Source organism: Bubalus bubalis, chromosome 17, assembly GCF_019923935.1.
Source record: "Bubalus bubalis isolate 160015118507 breed Murrah chromosome 17, NDDB_SH_1, whole genome shotgun sequence".
In the NCBI taxonomy this organism is placed as follows: Eukaryota; Metazoa; Chordata; class Mammalia; order Artiodactyla; family Bovidae; genus Bubalus; species Bubalus bubalis.
Genome location: NC_059173.1, coordinates 1,477,701 through 1,484,049, shown reverse-complemented (window position 1 = coordinate 1,484,049; position 6,349 = coordinate 1,477,701).

Genomic DNA, 6,349 nt, shown 5'->3' with positions numbered 1-6,349 from the left:
GAGGGTAAGAATTGCGGAGGTGGACGCTACCGGGGACCCAGGCCACCAGGGAGGGCCGGGCAAGTGCCCCAGCAGGCTTGTAGTCACCGCCTCGGCCAAGGTTCATGCAGGCCCACCTGGGGTGGGGGACGCCTCGAATCCCCAGTCTTGGAAGTTGTACAGGTTACCCGAGGTCCAGCAGGCACTGACCTCCCTACCTCCTCAGCCCTGCCTTTGGCAGAGGGTCCTGGACAGAGAGGCCCGGGCTGGGAGGGGGGCGGGCAGCAGGTCCCCCTGCCGGGAGTCCGAGGGTGCTGCGTGTGGCGGGGCGTGTTTCAGAGAACAGGGCAAAGGTGGGAGGGTCCTGGGGGTGGTGCCCATGCAGTGCCTGTCCTTCCAGACCCCACCTGGCATCTCCCCACCCCTGGCTTCCAGCTCAGGACAGGGGGGCTGAGTGCCCACTCCTTGGCCCCTGGGCAGGTACTTTCCTCCCTGGGGATGAGGTCAGGCTGGGCTGGCCCCCACCAGCCCAAGCCCCGCACCTCCCTGGCAGGGCCAGGCTGGGCACTTGTGGGTGAGCAACGTGGGGGCGGCAGCTGAGGCCTGAGAGGGAAGCCTGGCCTCCTCCTGGCTCCCCACCCCACCCCGTCCCTCTGGCCCTGGAGCCACCCCCCACCCCCACCCTGGGCAGGAGAAGGGATCCATTGTGGCCCTGGCCCCAGACGTCAGGCTTTCCCAGTGCCAGGGGCCGACCAGCCTGGGAAGCCCCAACACCTGGCAGAGGTTTTCCTGGGGCCCTGAGAGAGTTGGGGTGCGGCCAGGCCTGTGTGAGGCTGCAGGGTCCCAGGGCTGGGCACAGGGCCCCTGGAAACATCAGTGGCAGGGACCCTGGCCTCAGAGAGGTGTCCTCCCCAAACTGTAGCCCCAGGGCATGACAGCCCCAGAGCCCATTGCGGGGGGAGGGGAGGAGGCCACAGAGCCACGTGAGGGCCTGGGCCTCAGCAGCAAAGGCCCCTGACACCCCCAGCCTCCCGAGGAAGGAGTACTCACATCCCCTCCAGCTTCCCCCTCGGGTCTCCTGTTGGCTGAAGTCCGGGCAGGGACCCCTCGGGCTGGCTGCTTCCTCCCACAGAGCCCCAGGTGACCCAGTGCCCTCCCCGGGCCAGGCCCTTGCTGGGAGACCCCCGTCCCCGTGGCGTGTCCTGCTCGGGAGGAAGGGGTGACCAGGCCCTGCACTGTGGGGGCGGGCGGCGCTTCCTGGGGGAGTCCGCCTCTGGACAGAGGACGGAAGCCATTTATCTGAGTAGGGGCTCAGCAACCTCCAGTGGCCTGTGGCCCTGGAGCAGTCACGTTGCTGCCTGCCAGCAGAAGCAGGTGGGGAGCTTTCTAGGCTGGCCATAACGCCTCCCCAGGCAAACCCCTCCAGCCGCCCTCTCCCCTGCTCCCATGGACTAGAAGCCATGCCAACTTGGGTGCCCAGCGTGTGGAAGGGGCCCTTGCCCCCACCTCTTCAACGCATCCAGTCCTGCTGTGGGAACAAAACATAAACGTGCCTGTGAGTACGCCGTGCACGTTTGGGTCTTGCGCTGCAGCAGTTGGTCCTGTGCACCAGGCCCGGAGGCGAGAAAGATGACCTTACATTTGTCAGCAGCGTTGAAGACACACACTGCGCGCGCAAGGCTTTAAATCGTTCAGATGGACCCTCCAGTGTTCACAGCGGCAGAGTTATTCACGACAGCCAGAAGGCGGAGGCAGCTTAAGGGTCCATCAGCAGATAGATGGGTGAACAGATGCGGCGTGTCTGTACCACGGGATACCGCTGGGTCATACAGGAAGGAAACTCACACGGGCTTCAGCGTGGATGAACCTTGAGGCCGTTGTGCTGAGTGCAATAGCCAGACACAGAAGGACAACCACTGTCTGACCCCACGCACGTGAGGGCCCCGGGGCCAATTCGCAGAGACAAAGGGTGCAATAGAGATCGCCAGGGCCTGGGGACAGGGAATGGGGAGCCGTCGTTTCTGGCCAGCTCCCCGACCCGCGCCCCAGCAGTGAAGGCGCCGAATCCTAACCGCTAGACCACCAGGGGACTCCGCAGAGCCGGAGGGCTTCAGTTTGGGAAGAGCAAAACTCGAGCTGGGTGGTGATGTTTGTGCAACCGGGTGAATGTACTCGGCACCGCCGAGCGGGACCCTGAGCAGTGGTCAAGACGGTCCGCTTTCTGTCCTGTGTATTTCGCTGCTGCTCTTTAGTTGCTAAGTCACGTCAGACTCTTTGGTGACCCCCATGGACTGCAGCCCACCAGGCTCCGCTGCCCATGGGGTTCTCCAGGCAAGAGTACTGAGGTGGCTTGCCATTTCCTCCTCCAGGGGGTCTTCCCCGACCCAGGGATGGAAACCCGTATCTCCTGCATTGGCGGGCAGATTCTTTACCACTGAGCCACCAGGGAAGCCCCACTTGTATTTTACTACAATTAAAAATCTTAAAACCCAAACGGAAGGATTTCCTTACCACTCAGTCCCCAGGCGGCAGACCTTGAGCCGCACTCAGGATCTTGTTTCTTCAGAACACTGCTGTTCTTTGTAAGTTCATTGCTGTTTTTTCTTTTACACTTGGGGCCTTCTGCGTCCTCTTTGCCCCTCCTAGTCGCCGAGCTGCTCTGTGGGCTCCTATAAAGGCGTTGTGGCGTTCGATTTTATGATGAGATGCATCTGGAGCGATGTCTGTGCCGTGTGTGAGGCAGGTCAGGACACACCTGTCTCACGTGGATATCTGATGGACTTGGCACTGTCTTTTGAAACAGTCCCTTCCGCACTGCACCGCTGTGTCTCCTCTGTCAGAGGTCAGCTTTATTACCGTACTGGTGCCAGATGGCCTCAGTCACCGTAGCTGGCTCCCGACCTCTGGTGATGTGCGTCCTCTGTTATGCTCTTCCTTAAGACCGACTGCAGTGTGGGAGACTTGGGTTTGATCCCTGGGCTGGGAAGATTCCCTGGAGAAGGGAAAGGCACCCACTCCAGTATTCTGGCCTGGAGAACTCCATGGACTGAATAGTGCAGGGGGGGGTCACAAAGAGTCGGACACGACTGAGCGACTTTCACTTTCACTCAGGACTGCCTGGGCTAGTCCTAGTTCTTGGTGTTTCCACATGAATTTCAATATCAATTTACACACACTCACAAACACACACAAACAGACCCCCCCCCGGAAAAAGTGAGGACTTTTGTTAGAATTGTATCAGATTTACGGGTGGATGTGGGGAGAATTGGTCTCTTCACTGTCCTGACTCTTTTAGTCCGTGAACATGGTACAAGCTTCCATTTATTCAAGTCTTCTTCACATCCTGCAGTCATAGTTTGCAGCCTTGCTCAACGTAGGGGTCTTGAATACCTGTCTCTTTTACTTCTAGGCTTGGATTTTTTAAAATGCTATCATAAGTGATTTCAGTCCAAAAAGAAATGTTTTCCGTTTGGGAGGGATCCGTAGAGATAGCGGTGATCTTTGCGTGTTTCCCTGGCTCCAGCAGCCTTGCGCATGTCACTGGGGTTTCTCTCGCTTCCCTGTTAAGCACCTGCACACACGGACGGCTTCGTGTCCTCCTTGCCAGCTCTTTCTCCTTCTGTTTGTCTTTCTCACCTGACTGCCTGGGCAAGGACTTCTCTTTCCGTGTGGAAAGGAAACAGTGAAAGCCAGCAAACGCCGTGTGTCCTTCTCAAGAGAAGCTGGCCTCGGTCTCAAAAGGAAGGCTGTCAGGTTTCGCCGTGACGTATGGCGTCCAGTAGGGCTTCGTAGACGCCATTTACCAGATTCAGGAAGTTTCCTTCCGTTCCTAGTTCCTGTGAGTTTTAGTCCTCAGTGGAGTTGGCAAGTGTTGCCAGATGCTTTTCTGCATTTGTTGAGAGGGTGAATGTTTTTTCCTCTTTATTCTGTTAGTGCGTTAACACAGGGAATTGCATCGCTTGAGTGTTTGCTTTTGTTTGCTTGGCCGTGTTGCCGGGTTTGTGGGATCTTAGTTCCCAGGCCAGGGATTGAACTCAGGCCCTTGGCGGTCCTAACCACTAGACTGCCAGGGAGTTCCCAGAATTGCTTGATTTTGTAATGTTCAACCAATCACGCATTCCCAGAACAAACCCAAATTGATGGTGGTGAATTCATATATCATTTAGGAATTTTTCATCTCTGTGAGTGAATGAAATCACCCTGTACTTTTCCTTCATGAAATGTCCTCGTCGAGTTTTGTTCTCAGGATTCTGCTGGCCTCATTAAAAGTTGGGCAATATTTTCTCTGTTCTGGGGAAGTTTGTGTAAGACTGTATTTTTTCCCTGCTATCAGTGTTTGGACGCATTCAAAGATGAATCCTTTGGGCTGCAGCTGTTTGCTTTGTGGGATCTGGTTGTTGTTTTAATTGGCACGTTTATCAGTGAGGTTGAACAACTGTATACACTGAAATAGCCATTTGCAGTTCTCCTCCCAGGGTCTCATGAGTCACATCCGTGTGCGTCTTTCTAATGGATTCTTGGTCTTTGCTATTAAATATTTAAGTATTTAAATATTAAAGAAACCAGGCTCAGGTCATGTTATGTATTGAAACTATCTTTCCCCAAGGTTGTCATTGGTCTTTTAAAATATTTTCCACATCAGAATTTTAAATTTCCTTGGGTTCAGATCTATTCTCCTTTGAAAACAGTTTTGGCCATGCTGCTGGCTGCTCGGTGGGTGGGATCTTAGTTTCCTGACCGGGGATCGGACCCCACCCCCCGCATTAGAAGTGCAGAGTCCTAACCGCTGGACCAACAGTGAAGTCCTAGTTAACCCTTTCTTTCTTTTTTTTAAAAAAAATCTTTTTATTTGTGAGTTCCAGGTGACCAGTGAAGGGACTCAGCCACACACACACACACACACACACACACACACACACACATAAACATCCCGCCCCCAAATCCCCTCCCATCCAGGCGGCCACGTGGTACTGAGCAGGGTTCTGTGCTCTGTGCAGCAGGTCCTTTCCGGTTATCCATTTCAAATACAACAGTGTGTACACGCCCATCTCAATCTCCCCAGCCTCCTTTTAAAAAAAACCAACAACATGGCTTCTTGATTTTATGTCATGCCCAGTAAAGGACTTCCCTACTCAAAGATCATAAATAGAACATTCTCCCATTTTCTTACGATATCTGTATGGTGTTTTCGGGGGGTAGTTTCATTTCTAATGAAAAATTTTAATTTTGGTTTTTCTTTTCAGTTTCATTTTTAAATGGGTTTATTCTTAAATCTTGGTCCGACTGGAGTTTAATTTGGTATAAATAAAAAGAGCAGGGGTCCCACTTACTGTTTTCCCAGCTGCTACCTGCGTGCTCTCGTACTGATTGTTAACCATTCATCTTCTCCCCACTGCTTGAAGTACTCCTTGAGCAGAGGCAAAAATTCCCATATGTATTTGCATGTCTCTGTGCACTTTGTGGTTGACGGTTTCTGAGGTTTCTTCACGCGCTCTTCCAGCCTGCTGCGTGTTTGGTTTACTTGAGTTTTTGTTTGTTTGCGTCACAAAAGCACTGATGCAATTTAGTGAGAAAGTGAAGGTCTTTATAATTAGTGATGCTGGACCAGCTGCTGAGGCAGTTATTTTATAACTTTTTCTTTCTCACTGGAGGTTAATTGCGTTACGACGTTGTGTCGGCTTCTGTTATACACAGCAGGAATCAGCCATGAGACGTTTCTACATGTATCCCCTTCCTCTTGAGGTTCCTCACCCCCCACCCCCGCAATTATTTTAGATTTCCCATTTAGGCCTAAGGTTCATCCCAAATTAATTTCTGTATGTGGTAGGAGGGAGGGGGTCAAGACTCTTTTACTCCGCCCGCCTCCCAGGGTCCACCTGTGAGGACCCTAGGAGCTTTGGGACTTCAGTATTCTCAACGTGGGCTTCCCCGGTGGCTCGGGTAGAGAATCCGCCTGCCAGTGCCAGGAGATGCAGGAGACCTGGGTTCCATCCCTGTGTCGGGAAGATCCCCCGGAGAAGGTGATGGCAACCCACTCCAGTGTTCTTGCCTGGAGAGCCCCACGGACAGAAGAGCCTGGCGGGCTACAGACCACGGGGTCACAGTCGACGTGACTGAGCGCGCACTTTCTCATTGTGAGATGGGGGTCGTCGTGGCTCCCTTCCATTCGGGAGAATTACGTGGATTCATACATGGAAAGCAATAGAGTGGCTCCTAACCGTGGTCAGTGTCCAGCAGACGTTGTTGTTGTTTTGAGAGATTTATTCACGTGAAGGGAGTACCCGTGGGTCTCTTTCAGCGTTTGGGTGTTAGGTCCATGGGCTGTTTTTTTCTTAATCCAGAATGAGTGTTGGCTTCCGTCGGACGCCTC